The sequence below is a fragment of the Pagrus pagrus genome (genome assembly GCF_965226575.1).
Source record: "Pagrus pagrus genome assembly, chromosome: 12".
Taxonomy (NCBI): Eukaryota; Metazoa; Chordata; class Actinopteri; order Spariformes; family Sparidae; genus Pagrus; species Pagrus pagrus.
In genome coordinates, this window is record NC_140196.1 from 29,877,230 (window position 1) to 29,888,412 (window position 11,183).

Below are 11,183 nucleotides of genomic sequence, written 5' to 3' on the forward strand. Positions count from 1 at the left end.
TCGGGTAACAGAGACGTGCCCGTTGGAATCGAGGCGTTAGCAAACAATTGACTGACCCTATAGCAGAGTCAATTCAAAATAAAGGCCAACCTTTAAAATAAACCTGTTTCAAAAAAACGCCTGGTTCTCTTTGCAGGTGTGCTAAATAAAAGCCCCGGCCACTCTGTGAGAATTCCTTGTCATGTTATTTATTTATTTATTATTATTTATTATGTTTACATCATATGTATGAGTTAGCTGCAAACAGTCCCTGAACGTCATTCAGCATGGTAATGTCATTCTATACTAACCCCCAACTTTTCTTGCCCTGCAGTGGACTCATCCAAGCTAGTTGCCCGAGTGGCTAACTCTCCATCAGCCAAAGGGGCCTTTTTCAAAAATGGTGCCAGTCAGAACGGCAGACACAGGCAAAACGGAGGACTGAAAATAGCCACATGAAGGAGGAGGAAAAGGAGGAGGAGAAGAAGTGGAGAGAAAAAAACAGGGAGGGAAGAGAGGGGAAAAAGCAGAGAGAGAGAAAGATGAAACCTCCACCATAACCACCCCACCCCCGACCCATGGTGTCCAAGTCCCACCTGATTGGACTGACGATGATTTGTGACTTCACTCAGAGTGCAGTGACAGCTGAAGCAAGCAGTCGCTGGTTGGAAAGGGTCCCCCGAGCCCCTCTATCAGGGATAGAAATAACAGGGGGCCTGGAGAGTAGAGTGAATGTGATTGAGTGTAAGACCTGGCATCTATACTGTCTATAAATGCCTGTAATGTGTGTGCTTGTCTGTCTGTAGTTCCATTTCCATCCAACTGTTGAGCAAATTTGGAAGTTTTGAAATGCTGCAATAAAAAGCCTGTGCGTCGTCCAGCTGAGTTGAAGAGAATTTGTTACCTGTATGATCCACCAGAAGAACAGAGCGTGCCTTCACAGTGTTGATTAGTATTAGAGAAGTCATTACTGCACCTCAGTTCCGCCAGCGTTGTTCATGTGCTGTCATGAAGTTTCTCAACCACATTTGCCAGTTGTGGCAATCATGACAAAGCAGTTATGAAAGATTCTTTTGAACTGTGGTGCACTTTAATATAATCGTTCACCAGTCAGTAACACCAAGCCTTTATTATTTAATCAGTCAGTGCATTTCCTGTTGCCATCTGCTGCATAAAATATTGTTCAAGAAACGAGTGAGCATGAAAACGTTTTTTCGCAGTGGCTGAGAAGCTTTTGTTGAATTTTGCTTCTATTCAGCTTTTCTCCACCCCAACCTATTTGGATGGAAACCAAGTTTGTGCATATCTATGCGTACTTTTCACACGTCTCTGCTTCTTCTGTCCGTGTGTGTGTGTGTGTGTGTGTGTGTGTGTGTGTGGGTGTGGGTGTGGGTGGTTGGGTGGTGGACTGGATATGTTCGGAGATGCACTTTGAGCTGATGGAAGCCAACAGCTGCCTTACCGTTTTACAGAGTGACGTGGTGGTGGGAGAGAAGGGCCCAGGCAGGAATGTGAAGCGCTCGGCTGATTCTCCCTCTGCCATGTCCTGAAGAGTGGCTCTATTTATATCAGTCTGTCTATCGATCTGTTCATATCTGTTTTAGTGGGTCTCAGTGCCTGCCGTTTTATATACAGATAAGGTGGTCGTGAGGCAATCAGTGGGGTTTTATTACAATTACATTTGGAAAACTCAACCTCATTTTAAAAGGTTAATTTGTGGATTTTAACAATATTTTTCTGTAGTGCATTTCCTTGATGCAGTTGTTAAGTAAGAGTTGGTGTCATTTTGGAACTGAAATCCCTCTTTTGTTGATGTGATCACTGCTAGAATATGCCATCACTGATGCTTTCAGTTTAAATAGACAATGTTTTCATTGACAAATTAAGGTACGCCGGATTTACATTTAGATACACTCCCTGATTTTGTGAAGGGCAAAGAGTGCAATTTATCCTGTCTGACTGTAATTAGCAGAAACCCCTGATGTTGTACCAGTGTAATGTTGATGCCACTTATAAATTGCTATCTCCTTTTAGCAGGTGCAGTTTATTCCACTGGCAGATTCACAACCTGTCAGCAGCTAGCTGTCGCTCAGGGTCTTACCTCTTACCCACAGTGAGCTAGCAGATGTAGCTGTAACTAAAGCCTGTTACAGCAAGCTAGCTTTGAAGATTTGCTGTGGCTGCTGTCACAGGAACATCCTCCCAAAACTTTGATTTTTATGTACTCCGTCTCCCCCTTTCTGCAAAGTGAAAAGTCAGTACTCAGTACCTTGGTGCAAGAGTGACAGTGAGACAGTAATAAGTGGAAGTCAGAGGAAGTTATTTGATTGTGATGAAACTACAATGGCACTCAGGAGAGTGCATACCTCCACCAAGGCCAAACAGTTCCCTTTAATTCAATCAAGCCTAATTCAGTATCAGATCAAACATATACGCACTCACAGATGCCTGATTGTTTTCATCATGCATTACTCCAGTACAATATCTGTAGGTGTTAAAGAAAGTGAGGAAAAATTCAGAGGACACTCCTCTGTCAAGATACTTGATAAGAGAAGTCAGCGATGGAACAGTTCTGTTTCATTCTTCCTTATCACATCAGATATTACACAGTGTCTGCAGCAGTCAACCAGAATCATAGGACCATAGTTGCATAACTCTTTTTGGAGTTGTAATATGAAGAGTGAGCGACTGTAGGTTTTCAAAGCACGAGCTGTCATGGCGCTGACAGACAGCTGTGACTTGGACAAATGACTGAAATAAGTCAAGTTTCAAAATATGTGTTCAAGCTAAACGTGGTGTTCAGTCTTTAGACACTACGATATGAGGTCTCAGTCTCCTTCTCCAAACCAAAGCTGATGTTTTTCTTCTTCATTTTTCTTTGTTATATGCAACTGCACTGACAATCACAGTCCAAGAAAATTTGAATGACTTGTTTTTTTTTTCTCTCTTCTGTGTAGAGCTACATCTGTTGAAGGGCTACAGTTAACTCTATCATTTTATTTTAAGGCCTACTTAGTTGTTTGACTTACGGCTTTTTTGGGAAGGCGGGGTTGTTAAAAATGAGTTTTGTACTATTTTAGTTTGTATATTTTTGTAAAATGACTCCTCTGTTAAGGACATTTTATTTATTGATGTTGAGTTGACAATAATGATTTGTCTGTTGCCATACAGCTTCAACAGAACACTGGTGATTGTGCAGTATTAACAAATTGAACATGGTAATGTGCCTACTATTTGATGTATAATTATAAACTATATATTATTAACAATGGATTTTATCAGTGAAGAGATAAACTTGAGTCATCAGTCATTGTTCAAAAATCTGTATGTTACAACAACCAGCTCAAGTGTCGACATGGTTTGGTCCAATTTTCCCATTTTCTCTTGTCACAGCACCGTTCCAACTCTGTGGTTAGGTTTAGACACAGACACCAGTTGGTTCGGTTTAAGAAAACATGTTCATGTTAAAATACACAAAGGACGCTGGTGATGTCCCGAGGTCTCTTTAAACAGATCCAGCGGGTTCACATTTACAAATGCAGACTTGAGCTGCAGTCACTAGCTTGGCAGCCTTGTCGCCTGTAACTCCATCACTGTCCCCTCCCCCTCCTGACGTGAAAGTCAGGTAATGAGCATACGGCACATGCAAATGTGAACATATCTGTGTGGTTTGCGGAAACATTTGCTGGCAACGTTGGATCCCGGCAACCGTGTGATGGCTGATGCGCCTTTTTTTATGTGTCATAAAATTATAATTCTTTCCAGGAAGCTTTCCAGGAAATGATTAGGAAATTAAACTTACAAGCATGAAAAATGATGCTCAGTAGAAGCTGAGTGTGAGATTAGCAGTCATTTTGTGGGCAACAGATGGGGCTGTGAAATCATCAGTGTAATTAGAAGCTCTGTTCTGAGGAACTCTTTTGCTGCTGGTGTGTGAACGGTTGTTTCAAATTAAAGAATTTGTTCTAACACACGACGCATGATTCTTAATTAAGTTTACGTACAGAGAAGAAAAAGCATTGTCTTAAATGTGTTTCCACCCTTATTGCTGGATTTAGCATAACTTATTTTGTTATGATTGTTGTGCTTAGTGTAGCATGCAGATATCGGCTTGTTTTGTTTTGTTCATTTGATATAAGAGGAAAGTGATGTATGAAGTGTTTATTCACTCACATTAATGTGAGTAACTGTCGACAGGTTAGGATGGGTTGGGTTAAAGCAACACTAGGTAGTTTTTCAACCTTAAAATAATGTTTCTAAACTCAGTTAAGTGGTAGAATAACGGTTAATAGGATGAATGGTGACGTCTCTGCAGCCTGAGGGGGGTCACGCCGGCAGAAACCACACTGTGCAACTTCACAGAGCGGGTCAGAACCTATCTGACGTAAAGGCGTCTAGTGCGACCTGCTTTACGGCATACGTCACACGTTTATTCATCGGTGGATTTAGCCAGCAGCTACTTGGATTTTTCGCAAACCAGAGCCATGGCCGAGCCAGCTAAAAAAGCCTAAAAAGGATAAATATTGGACTAGCTTACACTCGGTGGCGCGAGCTGAGTAAGAAATGGGTTAATGGGTCAAGACGGCCTAGCCTTGATGCTACTGGATTTGTAAGTCATATATTACATATATACATATTTATTATCTTACCGACTTTTACTTTGAGTTGATTTGTTGTTATGTGGTGTTCATTGGGGCACTATTTGTCCACAGTTTATAACCGTAGTAAAGCCGGGAGATAAGCTAATGCTGTCCGTTTTGATAGCTTGCATGTTTTCATGTAGTGACTGTAAACGATGACTAACTTACTAAAACACTATGAACGTCTTGTCTTGAAAAGTTGCAGATTCCTTAGTTCATGCAGATAATCAACGTAATTGTTGAACAGTGTGGTCGGGAGGTAACGTTACGCTATTATTGTTATCGGTAATGTTAGCATGCTACTTACTGTTGTCGTACCGAGTTGGTTGTAGTTATTACACCAAACACAATGTCAGCTTGCGATTGTATTTAGTAACTCCCGAAAACATAGTTATATTTTCAGACGTTACTAAACACATTCACGCCCAAGCATCGTGTTTCGTGATTCGCCGGCTCCGTCAACAAATTCATGTGTATTCCTTTTCCCCAGGGATGCTCATACAGCGACAGTATTTACGACACTGGTAACAGATAATTGCGCTTCTCAACCAGCTGGGGGTAGTAATGAGACCAAACTACCTCGTGTTGCTTTAAAGCAAAAGTCTCTGACCCTTTTTAGTTTTCTTAAATTAGTTTCAAACTTGGATTGATACCTTAATGAAAAGCTCCATTCCTTTCTGTTTATAGCAGGGCTCTCAGAGTTTAATGACTGAGGGCCAGTTCAGGGAGCCAGCATATGATTATGGGTTGCAGCGGAAAACCCATGAATTTTACATAGATTGGTCTCATAATGGCATTTATCATGAAACAGATGAGGCCGGCCACTTCATCCGTCCTCTGATGAAGTAAGAGTTGATACGTTTGTCCTGAAACCTTCTTCTCTCCTCAACCAAACAACATTTTCACGTGGTGGCTTTTCCATCTCACTTGCCTTGCAACCAGTAGCATTCAAAAAGTTTCATTCGGGGGTTGCAGTTTGATGTGCTGTGTGTCAAATGTGGACTGTTAAAAGTGAAAGTATTGAAATGATTTAGATGTAATGCACATTTCAGGGGCAACACAAGCTGTTTCTGTTGGCGGCCACTTACCCGCGGGCTGCACTTTGAGGACCCCTGGTTTATTGGATCCTACTGAAACTCCATCAGAAACACCACTGACATGAGTCTTCATTCTGTCTCTGGGAGTTTAATGCTGAAGGGAAACAGCCTCTTCATTCTTGGATAGAAACACAGATGACTGACAGCTACATTACATACTGTATAACAGCATGTTCAGAAGAAAAGTCCAGTTACCAGCCAGCAGCTGTGTTTCCATACTATCATGGTTTAGGAACAACAATGTGATTTAGCAGCTCATCCAGGCTTGTTAGAATATTTCAAATAGCTCAAAGTATATAACATAGCTGAAATATAATATGAAGTCTGCTGTAACCCCCAGTGACTGACCACAGATATAACACAGGAGGCGGGGGTTTGGAGTTTAAAACAAATCTTAAAGGATTTAGTACACCTGTATGATATTAAGTGTCTAGAAGCTGCTGAGGCTGTCCTAATGATTTCTTTACATTAAGCAGCTCTGTAAGAGTAACTTCACACTAAACAAATAGTGGAAAAAACATTGTTACATAACATCTCACTCACAGAACTAAGTACAGTGTGAAACTGAAAAGGAGATGTGTCCAAGCTGAATGAGGGCATTAAAATGCTCTGAATAGTCCAGATGAAAGAGTATCTAGCTTCTGCATCTGATGTATGTCTGAGTGAAACCGGTGAGGCATCCGGGACAGAACAGTAGGAAGAATTTGATTTGAGCATTGAGAAGTGGATGTGTCAGCAGTGTCCATCAGGCAGAGAGACAGACGAACACATCATATGCTTCATGTAGTTACTGAAGCATAATTTGAGCTGTCACAGACACCACCTCAGAGTGAATAAGTCCAGCCAGTGGGCCGTAACCACAGTCTTTAGGGGAAATGCAACAAGGTGTGACAGCATACTAGCAACAGGCCGACTGGATTTTAGTCATAGGCTCACAGTTTGGTTAGGTTTAGGACAGACACTGCTGTTTGGCTTAAAATAGCTAGTGTTTATGTAACTTCAGTTACTAACGTACTTCCGTTACGTATGTAACAGCAGTTATGTGATGAATGTGACATCACATTAGTAAGCTGAAAGCTCTCACCCTTGACTTTTGGTTTCACAGTGGACATGAACAGCAGCCTCCTGGGTGAAAGTCCTGTCCTTGTTTGACCCAACTGTCCTTCCCCAGCCTCCTCATGTCGCTCCTTACATTACTTTACCTGATGTCCTCCTTTGCTGCAGTAAATACAGCCACTAGAGGTTGCTGTGTAACAAGAAATGTAAATATGGGTCCTAATGAGCTGTTTTACTGATGAGGACGGGCTGGACGCACTGCACTGTTGCTATCTAACTAATAAATCTGAGCTGTGTGTGGCTGAACGTTGAAGAGTGATTGACAGTGGAAGTCATTGTGTTATTGATTGAAATATGTTGGTTCAAGCCTCTGTAAGCACATATCATGTTCTGTTTGACAGGAAGAAAAATGATTATGTTTTGATATAAGAATACAAAGAGAGATATTTTGTCATTTTTTGGCATATATTGTTAAATAGATGCACAACATGAGTGTGGATGTAATCAAATAGAGTGAGACCTCTGCCTAGACAGTGAAGACATGAGGTCTTTGATATTGTGACACCTGATGAGTAAAGCATTGACTATTTTGATGTAATTGAAAAAAGAAATTTTTGCAAATCTGGATTTTAAGTTATAAATGTTCTTATGAAGTTTGGTAAACATTTGAAAGATTTTATTTTCCCAGCTTGAAGAATTCTCAGCTGACAGTTTGCAGGAACTTATCACCAGAAAGTGACCTTTCAAAGAATGTATGAAAAAAAAGCCATTTAGTGGGAAATAGCCTACGATTACACGAGTGCTGTGTAAAGATATAGTGGAGTGATGGTGTCCTGTGTGTGTGTGTGTGTGTGTGTGTGTGGGGGTATGTGTGCGTGTGTGGGTGTGTGTGCGTGTGTGGGTGGATGTGTGTGTGTGGGTGTGTGTGCGTTTGTGGGTGGATGTGTGCGTGTGTGTGGGTGGATGTGTGTGTGGGGGTGTGTGTTGTGATCTTTGAGCTTCTCTGTTCTTTGTTTTGGTAGCTGGTCCGTCCACGTGCTCATGTTAGTGCATGTGAGTCCGTCCCCCTCATCCTCGTGTCCATCTCAACATGGCAGCACACCGTTACACTAAAATATGTTATTTTATGAATATAAAAACATTTGAGGGGAGAGATAGGCTTTGCATCTACAGAGTATTGATCCTTATCTGATCAGCATGGCCTGCTTTTGACAGTTTGATCTGAGTTTCCTGAGCAGTGTGTATTAAGGTGCTGCTTTGGTTTTCTTCCAACTTGTAAATGACCTGAGCCTTTGTTTGGGTCTGAGGTGCTGGTGCTCTGATGTAGTGTGATATCTAGTGGCAATGAATGTTGCATTGAACCTTTGAGAAAATGTATTTTAAAGGACAAAGCTTTGTTTTGTTTTTCTTGCCGTTTTATTTCTTTGGAAAGGGTTTACAGTGCATGGACGTTTTGAGATTAGATGCAGACTTGATGGACAGGCAGAGGTTGATTATGTGTCAGAATCTTTTTTACTACAGTTAGTTGCTGAGTAGAACGAACAGAACTGCCATGGTGTTTTAATGTCTGGCTGTAGTCAGCGCAGTTTTGTGGCTGTTAAGGAAAATGTTGTATGTACAATAGGGGAAGGTGGTACTTCTAATGGTTGAAATGACAGCTTTAAATGCACTGTCACGACTGTATGTGAGGCCAAATATGAATGGTGCTGTATTCGACAGGTGAAATGAGGAAACGTTATGGTATTGAAGCACGTAGTTTACATGCAGAGGTATAAAACCCCGATCTGAAAACTGCATTAGACCCACTCTCCAGCAAGTCTATACATATATAGTAGGGGAAGGTGATATATATGTATGTGTGTGTGTGTGTGTGTGTGTGTGTGTGTGTGTGTGTGTATATGTATATGTATATATGTATATATATAGAAATATAGATATGTATATATATATATAGATATGTATGTATGTATATATATGTATATGTGTATATATATATATATATATATATATATATATATATATATATGTAAGTATGTATGTATTAAGATGTTGTAATTTCACTGCACCACCTTCTGGTGTGACCAGGACTTCAGGCTGTGTCCTGGCCAGCACTGCAACAAAAAAATGTAGTACTGCTATACAGAGTGTGGATGATTAAAAATATCAGCCGAGGAGCCTCTGACTAAGAATGAAGTATCTTTTTATTCACTGCGTCACTGTACACAGAGAAACACAGGATAACATCACAGCCGGCTGCAGCACAGAGTCTGGGACAAAAGTCTGATTTCTGAGTTTGAACTGAGAACTGTTCTGTAGATTAGAGTACAGCCCCGTTCATAATCATCAAGGATTGAGGATTAGGGCTCAGACAAAAATATAAACGTTGCTTTATATTTGACACAGCACATAATATATATCAACATGCTAGAAATTCTGCTCTTTAATAAAATGATTATCATCCCTACTTTCCTTGGGTGTAAAATCCTGTCCCATTGTATGAAGTGACATGCAGAATTGAGGTGTCGGATTGGCCTTCGCTTTAATTCACTTGCAGTATTTTATCTTGTTATTGTGGCAACACGCCCACACCAGAGCTCTTTTAAAGAGGTATTTTCATCCTGAAGACTCGCTTATTAGTGAGAGTTATCTAAGCCGACTCAACAGTGTAGTTGGTCATGAGCAGCTTTCTCTGAGGAAGGTCTGTGGTGGGTGCATGCCTGTGTTCTCCATAAAGAAGACCTTTGCTGGAGTGTGGGTGTGAAGCAGAGAATATACTAACAGCGTCGACTCAGTTCTGATCTGTGAGAGGAAATGAGGCTGTCTTTACAGAGAGAGGTCATGTGAGGATGAAAGAGAAAGAAAGGACCGGAACAGCACTGATCTGATGTTTCTTGGATGAAATGATGTTGTTGAGAAGAGTAGGGAAGGGACGATGAAGGAGTCTTTGACTCATAAGGAATGATTTAATCAGCTAATTTATAATATTATTATTCTGTCATTCATTTTATGAGACCAGTTAGTCTGCAGGTGTCAGCTCGGCTGTGGTGTGTATGAAATGAGCTCCAACATTTTCTTGCTGAAATGCTTTTTGTAAAGTTTCTGCTAATTCTAACATACCATCAGTGTTTTGCCCCATCAGGACAAGCTGTTATGACTGATATCTGAAATAAGAATGACAATATGTTTTCTCTATGTATAGGATTTCTACATCACTGTATATTGTGTAGGCTTTTAAAGGCATTTTGAGAGCCTTTTTTCTAAAACTTCATGATTGTATTTTGATGTTTGGCTCGACTGCAAATGCAACTATCATCTTGATCCCTGCTGGTGATTCAATGCACATATTGTTCTAAGTTATTTCACATTACAATATTGGGAGTTTTGTTTTGGCAGTTGTTTCTATGGAGATCAATTAAAAAGTGGGTTTACATTTTACATGATGATGTGTGTGTGTGGTTCTTTGTCCCCGGCCTTCTTTCTCCAGGTTCCAGTCCTCTACAAGGAACGAGGAATGTACGATCACTAAGTACATCATCCATGCACCGGATACTCTGTCAGGGGTATTCAATTCAAATTCAAAAGGGTGTAGTCAGAGAAAAAAAATCCTCAAGCAAAGGAACATCATAATATCTGACTTATGACTTAGTACCATACACAGTATATTGAAAGTATATAGTAGTTGTATGTACCTGCACCCACCTGTGCTCCCCTGGGTATGTTGGTCTTAAAGTGAAGTGTTAATGTAGAGATACACATTTGGTTTCTGCTGCTGGAGGATCTCTGCAGGTAATGTCATTAATATTTCCCTCATTAAGGACATATTTCTCCCTTTCATCCCACCGTTATTGATCAGGATGATTCTTTTTATCTGATCCACGGACTGAGATCAGCACACACAGAGGTCCGAGCGGCAGCAGCTCCTCCTCCTCAGTTTAATATCAGTGTATTTCTTCATATGCAGTCAAACAGAGTTGTTGATGGGACAGATGATTGTGAAATGGTGGGACAGAGGGTCCAGCAGCAGAGGATCACATCCCTGTCCCTCACTGAAGATGAGTGCTACTGGTTAATATGTGTCAGGTCCTGGTGCTCCTGGCTCTTAAAGCGAGACAACACTCGGATTGGTTTCATTTCATTCTGCCCAAAACACACTCATGACTAATTCAGATTCTAAATAGCACCTCTTTATGCCCAGATTATCCACAGTTTAACTAGAAAAATGGACCTGGACACGCCCTAAACATACTAGCATGCTGCGCCATAGACCGTCTAAACAGGGGCCTCTGTGTCATAGTAGCACTTAACTTTACTGCTTTTAATAATCGTCCGTCTCTTAACATATGAGACATATAATGTATGTTTTGAACTTCCTTGGAGAAGAATGGACACGTGAGAGTCCAAATACCTCTTC

General features: G+C 40.8%; 1 protein-coding gene across 1 annotated transcript in view; it reads left to right on the forward strand.

Moving 5' to 3' along the window:
- The window catches only part of LOC311265990 (junctophilin-1-like), a 64,455-nt gene extending 54,248 nt beyond the window's left edge, over nt 1–10,207 (forward strand). Inside the window, exon 7 of the mRNA XM_084368173.1 lies at nt 314–10,207. The gene's annotated coding sequence lies outside the window, so the exon portion shown is untranslated. The remainder of the gene's footprint in view (nt 1–313) is intronic.
- Nucleotides 10,208–11,183: the final 976 nt, after the last annotated feature.